We start from the raw sequence: 13,482 nt of genomic DNA on the forward strand, positions 1-13,482 counted from the left end.
AGCCTTATCCAGCCACGCCAGGAGCTTGCTGGCCTTGTCACCCACATCGTACAGCCGGCCCAATTGATTTGCTCGCATCAACTTGGCAGCATCAGTAACACAAGCCTTGTAATCCGCCTGTTTCAATTCCAAAGTGTGCAGTAGAGCAGGCGTGTCATCCCCCCCCAGCTCACTCTCAAGTGCTGTTATTTCAGTCTCGAGGGCCAGAACGGCCTCCCTCTTGGCCTTCCGCTCAGCCGAAATGAAAGACAGAGCGGATCCCCGAATGACAGTTTTAAAAGCCTCCCAGAGAACAGTAGGAGAGGTCACAGAACCCACATTTTCAGTAAAATAACAGTCAATAGCCTTCACCATATCTGAGCGGAGCCGGGGATTCCGAAAATGCCAGGGGGGAATGGGAGGAACTCTGTTACCGAAATGACCACCCACAGAAATCCTAAGCAGCAAAGGGGAATGGTCCGAGATACCCCGGGGAAGATGACGAACCTCCCGGACCAAGGAGAGAGTGGAAGCCAGCATAAAGAAGTAGTCTATCCGAGAGAGGCTGCCATGCGCACCAGAGTGGAATGTGTACTGCGTCAGGGCGGGGTGCAGCGAACGCCACACATCCACCAGACCAAAAGTCTCAGTCATATCATTAAGCCACATCTGGGACGGCGGCAACACTCTAGGGGGCAGTCGATCACATTCGCCTGACATAAAAGAGTTAAAGTCTCCACCCATGATAAGCAAACCATCGGGGAGACTAAGAAGAGTCTTGCCAATATCAGCGTATGTGGTAGCCTGCAGCCCCGGGGGAACATACACAACCATTAGTACTATTTGCCTACCCTCCCATCTCCCGGAGACAGCAGCATACCGTCCCCGATCATCAAGGATAACATTATCAATCTCAAGGGGCAGGGAGGATTTCACCAGTATACCCACTCCCCGGGACCCAGAGGTGAATCCAGCATGAGCGGCTAATCGATAGCCCCGACGGTCCAGAGCCTTACAAGCATTACCGATCAAGTGGGTTTCTTGAAGGAACACTACATCAGGTGCATTCCGCCGTATAAATTGTAACACAATGCCACGTTTGATTCTGTCACCCAACCCGTTGACGTTCCAAGAAAGAACCTGCATCTCACCCCCCCCATCCCAGGAAAAGCGATCCGATCCAACCCCATCCCATGACCACCGATCCAGCATATTTGCATTCAATAACATACCATGAAACAAGAGAAATAACAGTGAACATAGAACACAACAAAGTCCCCAGGAACCACCCCCCAACCAAGAACCCGTTACAACACCCCCCACCCTGCACCCCTGCTGACTAGAAAGCCACCCCCAACTGCAGTGTGCCTGTCGCCCCATCTGATCTACACAAAGAACCCCCCGAGGAGGAAGGGAGAAGTCACCCGTACCCGCACCACCACGGGCATACTCGTAAAGCATACAATAAAAATTACTCTGTAAAGTTATAGTCTCAAGTCGGACCACTGTGGGCCAGCATTAAACCTGGGCCGTCGCACCACCTTCCGCGCCGCCAGGGCCTCCACTCTCGGTGTTATCTTTCGGCAACGAGTCCAACCAGTCACTAGCACGATCCGGCTGATCGAAAAAGTAAGCTCGCTCTCTGAACTCAATTCGCAGGCGAGCTGGAAACAGCATGGCGTACTTCAGTCCTAGATCTCTCAGACGACGCTTCACTCCAAGGAACCCAGAACGTTGCCGTTGCACTTGGGGAGTGAAATCAGGATAGATAGAGACAGAGTTATTATCGTATTTCAACGGGCCGTGTTTACGAGCGGCCTGCAGGATAGCGTCTCTGTCCCGATAATGGAATAGCCTAGCGATGATAGGCCTCGGAGGGCCTCCTGGCTTCACCTGACCACCTGGGAAGCGATAGGCACGCTCAACCGCAAATAACTTGCTGAGACCTGCGGGAGCGAGTTTAGCGACAATGAGTTCCTCGACCAGTAAATCGATCGAGGCGGCACATCGCCCTCCGGCACTCCGACCAGGCGTATGTTGTTCCGCCTGGCCCTATTATCGTAGTCTTCCATGCGTCTGAGCAAAAGGTCGTGAGAGGAACGCGGATTCCCTATCTCGGATTGCGCCTCCGCCATGTCTGTCACCAAACTCGACGCCTTTAAGTCCAATGCCTTGACCCTCTCGTTCGTTTTGGCCAAGTCAGCTCGAATAAGAGTAACATCCACCGCCACCGTGTCTATTTTGGACACGATGGCCTCGTATTGCGAACTTATATCGGCCTTAAGTCCAGAAATGGCGGCCAAAAGGTCCTGAAGGGACACCTCAGAAGAGGACGACATGCTGGTCTTCGGGTCCTCCAAGCCAACACTGGTAGCGCCGGGGGAACCTCTCGGTTGGGTATAGCGCTCGATCATATTGGATTGGATCGATCCCCCGCGAGTAGCGGCCTTCCTGCGTTTCTCTGTCTCAGCTTTCGTCGCCATGTTGCATTCAACTCCTGCCGAGGAAGCCCAGGTGTAGCGGGACGGTGACAAGTCCCAAGCCTCGAAAGTCCAGTTTCACGAGAGGATGTCACGGGCCTCCTCACCAGCACAGAGTGAAAGGGCGTTCGCTGTGAGAGTGGCCAAGACAGAGTAGGAGGTTTCAAAGAGTCAGAGATGAGAGGGCCGGAAACCGAAAGTGAAAGTGGCACACCTCCGGTGAGCCAGATGCCAGGCAGCCGTTGTTGTTGCATTACAGCTCGGCCATATCAGGTAGTTGAGACCCCGGTCGCATCGGGGGTTAGGCCAGAAAGTCGAAGACGATGTAAAAAAGGTTCCCAATGTCCGATTTCGACCAAAAAGGAATCAACAGCATCAGTGAGAGTAGCACTCCAAAAGCCCGTCGAAATGACCAGGATATCTGCAGGATAGATAAAGAAGGGCAGCGTGGGTCTCAGGAGCTCTCTGCTCATCTTGGATGCCCGCGTAGCTCCTCTTCCCGCAAATGACCTTTTAAAGCAGATTATTGATTTAGAAACATCACATGAGTTCAGCTATAGTCTTCATAATCAAACTCCAGTCCGCATGTTACTTGCAACATCCTAATGCATTATGGGAGTAACAGGCAAGTTGGTAGGCAAATATAACAAGGGAGTCACACAAATTAACACTGTGTGTCAGATAGCAATTTAATGAGACTAACAAGATGCTGCATGAGACCCGACATTTTATTGAGAATTACTAAAAATTGCACTGTTTAACATCCCAGAAGCAGCAGCAGAGGAGTTGAAGGAAAGTGAAGGCTCAGACACACAGGAGACTCAGGCTGAGGCAGATGTGGAAACACATTTTGCCCCACAAAGCACAGACCCTGCAGCCACTAGACACAGGTCCCCAGTCCCACCACTTCAGCTCATGGAATTTGAGGAGGAAAGTAAACCAGCTCCCCAGACAACCCAGCCTGGAGGTACAGCCACAACAAGACCACAGTCACATGTCCGGAGCAGCACAAACCAGAGCCGGAGGCGCATGTCAAGGGCACTGATATCATCACAGGAGGACAAAGGTCCAAATGTCTGGGGTGGCCTGGAAAGCCAGATGCTGAGGGTGCAGCGCCTGCAGGCAAAACACTTCAGATCAATGCAGGCACAACTCAGCAAAATTACAACCAACATGGCTGAAATGAGAGATTTTGTGAAAGTGCTGACTACAGCAGTGGTGGAAGGCAATAGGCCGTCCAATGAGGCCATACAGGAGCTATGCCGGGTGATACAGGAGGACCAGGTGTCACAAAGAAAACGGCATCACCAATTATTAGTGCACTTTGTTGGCTACACTAAATCAAACAACCGCCTGAGCAACAACACAGCACGGCTGTCGCGTCGGTCTGTGGCCATGCAGCTCGAAATGAGCCATTGTTGTGGGGATGTGGCCAGGGCACTAGTCCAGGTTACCAATGCCGTAGAGCAATTCCAGACTACTACTCCCGGGGGCAGTAATGTTTCAGGGGGAGAGGGGTGTGAGGAGGCGTCCAGCCTCAGTAGTCTGTTGGTGCCAGTCACAACATGCAGGAGGTGCACCACTCGGAGCACAACACCGTCCGATGCCTCCATGAGGGTTGAGTATGAGGCCAGCGAAAGGCATTTGGGAGTGCATGGGAGAATAAATAGTGCAGCCTGGGTAGACTAACTCACAGATGTAACCATTGACTATGCCTTAGTACTGACTGTCATACAAGTCTGATGATGAGGTCTTGTAGTTTATTTTTTTTCACTCGCTGTGCTATTTCCCACCTGGTATGTGTGCTTTAACACAAGCACATTGGTAAAGCAAATACATGCAGTACAGTTCAAACATGCTGGGCCTTGTCTCATCATTACCCACCTCAAAAATAATGTTGTGTAATTTCTGCACGTCTCCTTCTCCCTTCTGCTAAGCTAGTCCCAGCTGCTACTCATATTTGTGGCCCTGGCTGGTTGTCCTCCTCAGGCTCGCTGTCTGACTGTTCCAGGGTTATGCCTCTCCAAGTAGCAATGTTGTACAACATGGCACATGTGGCCACGATCCTGCAGCAGGTGTCTGGTCGGTACTGCAACGCCCCGCCAGTCTTGTGGAGGCAGCAAAACCTACTGTTCAGCTGTCCGAAGGTGCGCTCTATGACGTTTTGGGTGGCAATGTGCGCTGCATTATAACGCTGCTCACTTGGGGTACTTGGGTTGAGGTATGGTGTCAGGATGTATTTGCGCACGGCGTATGCGCTGTCACCTACAGGGTCGTAAGCAAACGGTTAGGAAGTGATATGCTTTTCTATTAGGCAATAGTGTCAGAGCAAATGTAAAATATGTTTACCAAGCAGATGTAATTCTCCAAATTCACCCCCAAGGAGCAGAGTGTGTATGCGACTGTGTCTAAAAATGTACGAATCATGTGGCGTGTCAGGGTATTGTGCCACAATGGCAGTGATGATATTTTTTGCATTGCAGACTACTTGGATATTCAGTGAATTATATGATTTGTGGTCCCTAAAGATGTACTCATTCACTGATGGTAGACAAATGGCAACATGAGTTTCATCTATGCAACCTATTACTTGGGGAAACCAGGCTACCTGATCTAGTCTAGAATTAAAAGGCATCGATTGGGAAGTTAGCAAGTTCCAAGTTCTTAAAAATGCGTACAGTGTATATAAAAATTAATTGCATAAAGATTTACAAAGTTGAAAGTGTGAACAAAACCTTTATCAATTGCAATGGAATACACAATGTATTTTTTAAAAGACGAATGCCATTTGGGCTGAACTAAAAGGCATTGATTTGGAAATTAGCAAATCCCAACTTCTTAAATATGTGCACAGTGTATATAATATGAATTGCATAAAGTTTTACAAAGTTGAATGTGTTAACAAAACTTTTATTAATTGCATTGGAATACACAATGTATTTTTTACAAGATAATTTAAAAAAGACATGTTAAAAAGGCATTACTTTGTATTTAAATACAGGGAACAATGAAGAACTACAGGTCTGTTTTCACTTTTGATGAGTGTGTAGTTTCACGTGAAACGTAACTTTCACTTTTAAAAATGTCCGTCTTTCTAAACTTAATTGTCAGTTAGCAAGGAGCAAGGAGCTCCGAAACGCGTTCGACTGAGGCCGAATAAAGAATTTTTGAAGCTCCCCACATGGCGCCGTCATTCCTGGCTTGCTAAGGAGTAATTTACAAATTGTACAGACCTACTCCCTGAGGGTCCGGCGGGACGATGTAACACATTCTCTGGGCGACGATTGCATCTGAGGGAGATAGGAAAAGAAATATATGTATATATATATATATATATATATATATATATATATATATATATATATATATATATATATATATATATATATATATATATATATATATATATATATATATATATATATATATATATATATATATATATATATATATATATATATATATATATATATATATATATATATATATATATATATATATATATATATGGTTGTATGATTAAACAACTACTTCTATAATCACGAGTGCCTAAACCACGAAGGCTAAACAACGACCAATTCCCAACCACTATGTTTTTAACCACGACTCACTGAACCACGAAATAAATTCTATTTACATTTAAACCGAATCTACTACTGTGTTAAAAACGATGCTTCATTTAAACTTGTAAAAACATTAGTTAGCATTAGCATGCTTTTCAGATATATCTTCCTGTCATTTTTTTAAATCCCAAGTTACAAAATAAATCTCGGTACAATACAGTAAATCAATTCTAGGCCTTTTATCTTCCCTACTCTCTGTTCTATCTTCCTTGCGCAATGTTTATTGCTTGTAGAAACGGAGCTACAGTGTCCAGAATATAATTTCTATTGTCCTAAAAAAAAAAAACAGAACGTGCCGAAAAGCATCCAGCTGTGACCTGTGACGATATTAAGTGGACAGGGCAGTACCTGCAGCATCTGTGGCTGTGCCCAGTGTCTCACAATCTTAGGTAACAGCGGGCTGTGAGGGTGGGGGCTAGGAAAGCCAGACAGCAGCAGCTCTGTGGTTCTTTATTTATTTTATTTTATTTATTTATGCAATTTTATATAGCGCGGACTTTACCCGAAGCTGTCAGAGCGCTTCACAATAGGAACAGAAAAGATACAAACTGAGAACGTTACACGAGCAACAGATTGCAGAGGCATTCGTTATGTTACATACGGTAAAGTGATAATTGTGAGCAACCAAGAATACATGAGGTAGTAAAAATTGTGAGAAACCAAAAATACATGAGGTAGACAAGGTAATTGTGACACTTGTGAGCAAACAAAATACATGAGGTAGTAAAAATGTGGGCTACCAAAAATACATGAGGTAGTAAAAAGTGCTCAGGAGGGAAAAGTGACAAGTGTGCAGGCTACAAGAGAAAATAGAGTATAATTTGTGGTATGATACTGCAGTATATGTTACACACTCAAGCACAAGAACAGACGATTACGTAGGCAAAAGTGGCACTTGTGCAAGTATCAAAGGTAAAAAACCTGTGAGAGGAAGCAAACCGTGTGTTACAGGGGCAAAGTGGTGAGTGCAAGTTGCAAGAGGGTACCAAACACAAGTACATGGATAGTACTGCAATAAAAGGCAAACACTCTAACCGCAAGAACACACTGGGAAGGCACTTTCATGGACATGAGAAGTAGAAATTATCAGTAGTGGGAGATCTTCCTACAGACAGAAGAGAGTTACTTTTGGAGGTGTCTCTGGAGGAGGAGAGCTTTGAGGTCCCTTTTAAAGGCCTGGGAGGAGGCTGTGGTCCGGAGCTGAGGCGGCAATGAGTTCCAGATTCTCACTGCGTTGCCTGAAAATGATTGGGCCATCGTTCTTTCCTTCTTGAAAGTGGGAGGTTCAAGCAGTAGATTCTCCGCATTGCGTGAAGGTCTAGAACCTCCAGAGAGTTTCAGTTTATTCGCCAGGTAGAGAGGAGAAGAGGAGTGCAGGGCTTTGTGGGTGATACAAGCGGTCTTGTAGATAGCTCTAGCCTCCAAGGGAAGCCAGCGGAGGGTAGATAACATCGGTGTGATGTGATCGCTTCTTTTGGCCCCATAAATGAAACGAGTTGCTGAGTGGAAAACAGACTTAAGTGGGGACACGTGGGATTTGGGGAGGCCAGTAAGAAGAGAATTGCAGTAGTCGAGTCTGGAGAGGACCAGTGCTTGCACCAGGGTTATAAGGTCCCGCTCCGCGAAGAAGCGACGGATTCCCCAAAGAAGGCGCAGTTGGTATCGAGCTGATTTCGCAATGGAATTGATGTGGGGAATTAGATTAAGTTTTTTGTCTAGTATGACACCAAGGGATTTGGCGCTGTCGACAATGATGGGTTTATTGTTTAGTAGATTCATCTGATCCATCCATGATTGAACCGGGGGAGGAGAGAGTGAGGAGGAGAAGAGGAGGAATTCAGTTTTGGAGGGATTCAGAATCAGTTGATGAGTTGACATCCAGTTTTGAATGGAGTCGAGAGTGGAGCTTAGGATGGAAAGATCGTGAGTAGAGGCAATCTTGAGGTAGAGTTGAGTGTCGTCAGCATAAAGATGATAGTGAATCCCGGATTTACTTAGGAGATTTCCCAGTGGTTCTAAATAGAGATTGAACAGTGTGGGAGCAAGTATCGAGCCTTGGGGAACACCTTGACCTACCGCCACAGGAGGTGAAAGACTGTTCGCTATTTTGATCATTTGGGATCTGCCAGAAAGGAAGGATGCAAACCATTTAAGCACAGTGCCCTCCATGCCCATTCTCTGTTGAAGAATATTGAGGAGGGTATTGTGATTGACAGTGTCAAAGGCTGCGGAAAGGTCAAGGAGAATTAGCAGACAGGACCCCCCTGAATCAAGTATCCTCAACGCGTCATCAACCACTTGCAGTAGGGCTGTTTCAGTGCTGCAGTTTTGGATGAAGCCGGACTGACAGTGGTCTAGAAGGTCATTGTCCTTGATATGACAGGAGAGTTGTTTTGCTACACATCTTTCTGTGATCTTCGCAAGAAAGGGAAGGTTAGTGATGGGGCGGTAGTTATTGAGGTCATTCGCATCTGCAGTGGGTTTTTTCAGAAGAGGGGTGACCTGCCCAGTTTTGAAGGAGGCAGGAAGGGAGCCTTGCCAGAGGGAGAGGTTGATCAGAGTGGTCCAATAGGAGAGGGAATGGGTATAGAAGTCAATGGCAATGGCACTGGGGATAGGGTCGAGAGAATGGTTGGATGGCTTCGTTTCTCGTATGCACTTGAGAAGGGCATCTTCAGATATAGGGTCAAAGCTCTGCCAAATGGCTAAGGATTTGCGCTCCTCTGGAGGGGTAGGATGAGCGACCTGATCCACAAGTGATTTCACTTTTTCATCAAAGAAAATAGCAAAATCTGCAGCTCTCTTTGTAGAATCATCCACCTTGGAGGTTGGGGGAGAGCCGTTAGGCATTTTGATGAGATCAAATAGTTTTTTGGGTCTATTTTTGGCGGAATCAAGGAGGGTTTTGAAGTGTGTCGCTTTCCCAAGGAAGATGTGCTTGTGGTACTTGGATCTTGCTGAGCGAAGCTTGGCCAGATTGTCGGAGGAGGGCACTTGCCTCCATTGTTTCTCCAGGGATCTTAGCTGCTTCCTTTCCTCATAAAGGGATTTGTTGAACCAAGGTGCTGAGGGAGTGGGCCTTAACCTTTTGCTTTTGAGTGGAGCGACTTTATTAATTTCAGCTGCAAGAACTGTGAGGCTTTGAGAGGTGAGTTCGTCAACATCTAGGTTCGGGTCGAGCCTTGGAAGGGATAGCAAGGCTGATTCACAGAGGGGACCGACATCAATATTTTTTGCATCCCGGAACCATGAGATGGCCCTCTTGGGTTGGCCAAGAGTTATAGAGTGTGAAAGTTGAAGAGAGAATGGGATGAGGAGGTGGTCAGACCAATCTACATGAATTGGGGTAGTGGTAGAAAGCATGCCTGCTTTAGATATAACAAGGTCCAGGATTGCGCCCTTAGAATGGGTTGATTCCGTGCAGTGTTGGATAAGATCGTTAGTAGATAGGAAAGTGGCCAGTGAGTTCGCAGAGGAGTCTTGCGGTACTCCCCAGTGGAGCACCCCAAAATATTACGAGGCGCAGACACTGTCCGCTGGGAGAGCCCACACACATGACAATAATGAGTCCAAGGAATCTCAACCTATAGGGCTGAATGAGGTTGTAACACGGTCGTCTCTGAAGGTGGTAATTGATTTCGTGCCTGGAATAGACAGCGAAATCCCTGCGCCCATTGTCCTTGCCCCTGGTCCTCCCGCCTTAAAACAATCCTACAGTGACATCTACTGGCCAATTAAAACCAGGTAAATTAAAACGGACTGTAAATTAGTCGGCATTTCATAAAAAATATCAATATATGTTTTTTAAAAATAGTTTACATTTGAAGTGTAATTTAAATAAATGAAAACATGATTGTGTTTAAATTTGGAGTCGTTGTTAAGGTCACTCGTTGTTTAATGAAGTAGTTGTTAAGGAGGTCGTGGTTCAGTCCCAGGTCGTTGTTTATGAATCGTTGTTAAGCCCACTCGTTGTTTAGAAATCGTTGTTCAGGTCGTTTCCCATATATATATATATATATATATATACTCATCCACCTCCAGGGAAACCGAAGGAAGGAGCCACACACGAGGATTGAGGAGAGAGGTTCTTTATTTGTATGGCAGGTAAAGCGTAATGCATTTCAGCGTTTAGCCTTCCTCAGACGCCACTGCCCAACTGCGAGAACGTGCGCCCAGCTCTTTTATCTGCAACAGTCCTTAATTGCTTGGTGCACGCCTGCCCCAACCATGTGGTCGTCAATTGTAGTGTCGATCTTCTTTCACTGCAATTCCCAGCATACCTCATTTCGGGCTGGTGATACGTGGGGAAACCGAAGGAAAGTTCTTATGTTACCAGGCGTTTTTGTGCAGTGCTTAGCGTACTTCCAACAGTCTTTGAATACACAAGAATCCCTCAAGTCCTCGCAAAACCGCTTCAACCCCCAGATTGTAGGTTTGCCAGGTCGTGGGTCGATAGTCAGACATCGACCACATCCGTGAAATCACAGACTGCTTTCACGCAGCGTCCCGTGCTTTCCTGCTTTATCTGTTGGGGGACTGCCTTGTGTCAATACCTTGACAAAACGAAGAAACTGCTTGCGCAGACACCAGGAAAAGGCAGCCAACTTCACAAAGCGGGAGCTCCTTAACGTGTCTCTGGACGACACGAAAATATACTCATCCACCTCCAGGGAAACCGAAGGAAGATGACACACACGAGGATTGAGGAGAGAGGTTCTTTATTTGTATGGCAGGTAAAGCGTAATGCATTTCAGCGTTTAGCCTTCCTCAGACGCCACTGCCCAACTGCGAGAACTTGCGCCCAGCTCTTTTATCTGCAACAGTCCTTAATTGCTTGGTGCACGCCTGCCCCAACCATGTGGTCGTCAATTGTAGTGTACATATATATAAATATATATATTCACTGAAAAAACCATAGGTTTGAGACAAGTTATAGTTAGGTATTAGCATTTAAAAAATCTTAGAAATTCACTGAAAAACCCATAGGTTTCAGGGCTGTTATAGTTAGCTGGACATTTCACTCGTACAAAACCATTGAAATTCCTCTGTTATAGTTAGTTCTACTAACTATAACTCGCGCGCCCGCAATCCACTGCTGATGATGTCACATATTACATCATTCATGACATGGTCAGTGACATCACTGATGACATCACTGCTGACATCTCAAATGACATCAGTGATGACATCAGTGATGACATCATCCAGTGAATGTAGTTTGGTTCGATATTTAAATATGTATTATATATATATATATTACCTACTGGCGGTCGCCAGTAGGTAGTTATAGTTAGGATTGTTTTCTATAGGAAATCCGCGACATTCTATTGGGAATAACTTTGGTGCCGGTTGAGGAATCTGACAGTAATTTTCGTTAAATTTGCCTCGCTGCGCTCCGCTCCTTCCCTGAAAGTTTGGGGGGGATCGTCAAGCGGGGGCTGAGATAAAAGGGGGGGTCCCAAAACGTGTTTTCCCCATGTTAATTTCCATAGGGCGGTTGGACTCACTTTTAGCCTGAACCGCTGAATGCATCTCCACAAAACTTGGCACATACATATATATAAATGCATATGCATATATATGCAAATATATATGTGTATATGTGAGCGTGTAGAGAGAGATAGAGAGGTAGAGGTGTAGAGGTAGAGAGGTAGAGGTAGAGAGGTAGCGGTAGAGAGGTAGAGACTAGTAGAGAGAGAAGTAAAGAGAGGTAGAGAGGTAGAGAGTAGAGAGTGAGTAATAGAGAGTAGAGAGTGAGTAGTAGAGAGTAGTAGAGAGCAGTAGAGAGAGTAGCAGAGAGTGAGTAGTAGAAAGTAGTAGAGTGAATAGTAGAGCGAGTAGTAAAGAGTAGTAGAGAGTGAGTAGTAGAGAGTAGTAGAGAGTAAGTAGTAGAGTGAGTAGTAGAGAGCAGTAGAGAGTGAGTAGTAGAGAGTAGTAAAGAGTGAGTAGCAGAGAGTAGTAGAGAGTGAGTAGTAGAGAGTGAGTAGTAGAGAGTAGTAGAGAGTGAGTAGCAGAGAGAGAGAATAGTAGAGAGTAGTAGAGAGTGAGTAGTAGAGTGAGTAGTAGAGACTAGTAGAGAGAGCGTAGTAGAGAGTGAGTAGTAGAGTGAGTAGTAGAGAGAGAGTAGTAGAGAGAGAGTAGTAGAGAGGGAGTAGTAGAGAGTAGTAGAGAGTGAGTAGTAAAGAGTGAGTAGTAGATAGAGAGTAGTAGAGAGTGAGTAGTAGATAGTGAGTAGTAGGGAGTGAGTAGTAAAGAGAGAGTAGTAGAGAGTAGTAGAGTAGTAGAGAATGAGTAGTAGAGAGTGAGTATTTGAGAGTAGTGGAGTAGGAGAGAGTGAGTAGTAGAGAGTAGTGGAAAATATTCCAAAGTTTGGCACAGCACCACTTGCACAATAAGTCCAATCAAATCATATCACTTAGAGTCCTTATTGAAGCGCTGAATCTTGGTGTATATTCAAATGCTTTTATTTTCCTTAAGTTTATGTACCACAGCCAGCCGCAACGTTTTGTTCTGTACAACAGAACTTCTTCAGGGCGTTCTTATTTCCTTCAAGTTATGTAGGTATCCTGTTGTCATATAACTAGATATTTCTTCCAGATGGTAGACGAGACGTAAGTACATTCTTATTGAAAGTGACTAGGTATCAATTTTACCCACACAATTCGGGCAGACTTGAGTAATTTATAGCATCCTCAAAGTCAGTCTTTCAAAAATTCCAAAGTATAGGACATGATAATCCAAATCCAAATGTTTCTCAAGAAAAGTCATTTTCAATCGTTCGGAATATCGGTGTTTGGGCAGATATGACCCAGAGACCCCAAGTATGCAAGGGGAATTAGTCCCCCCTCTGCAAACGCGCCAGTGACCTGCGTTGCAGAGAGGTGTAAAAAGGTGCATAGCCTCATTACACCTCTGTGCAATGCAGCCCCCTGGCACATACTGGAGGTTCCAGGTGGGCTAGTTGGCCCCAGGGACCCCTAGTATGCAAGGGGAATTAGTTCCCCTTCTTCAAACATGCACGGGGGCTGCGTTGCAGAGAGGTGTAAAAAAGGGTGTGGCCTCATTACACCTCTCTGCAATGCAGCCCCCAGGCGCATACTGGAGGCTCCTGGTGGGCTAGTTGGCCCCCAGGGACCCCCAGTATGCAAGGGGAATTAGTTCCCCCTCTGCAAACGCGGCAGGGGGCTGCGTTGCAGAGAGGTGTAACAAGGGGCATATCTTCATTACACCTCTGCAATGCAGCCCCCTGGCGCATACTGGAGGTTCCAGGTGGGCTAGTTGACCCCCAGGGGCCCCTAGTATGCAAGGGGAATTAGTTCCCCCTCTTCAAACATGCACGGGGCTGCATTGCAGAGAGGTGTAAAAAGGGGCGTGGCTTCATTACACCTCTCTGCAATGCA

This window comes from Lissotriton vulgaris, chromosome 6 (assembly GCF_964263255.1).
Source record: "Lissotriton vulgaris chromosome 6, aLisVul1.2, whole genome shotgun sequence".
NCBI classification, from domain to species: Eukaryota; Metazoa; Chordata; class Amphibia; order Caudata; family Salamandridae; genus Lissotriton; species Lissotriton vulgaris.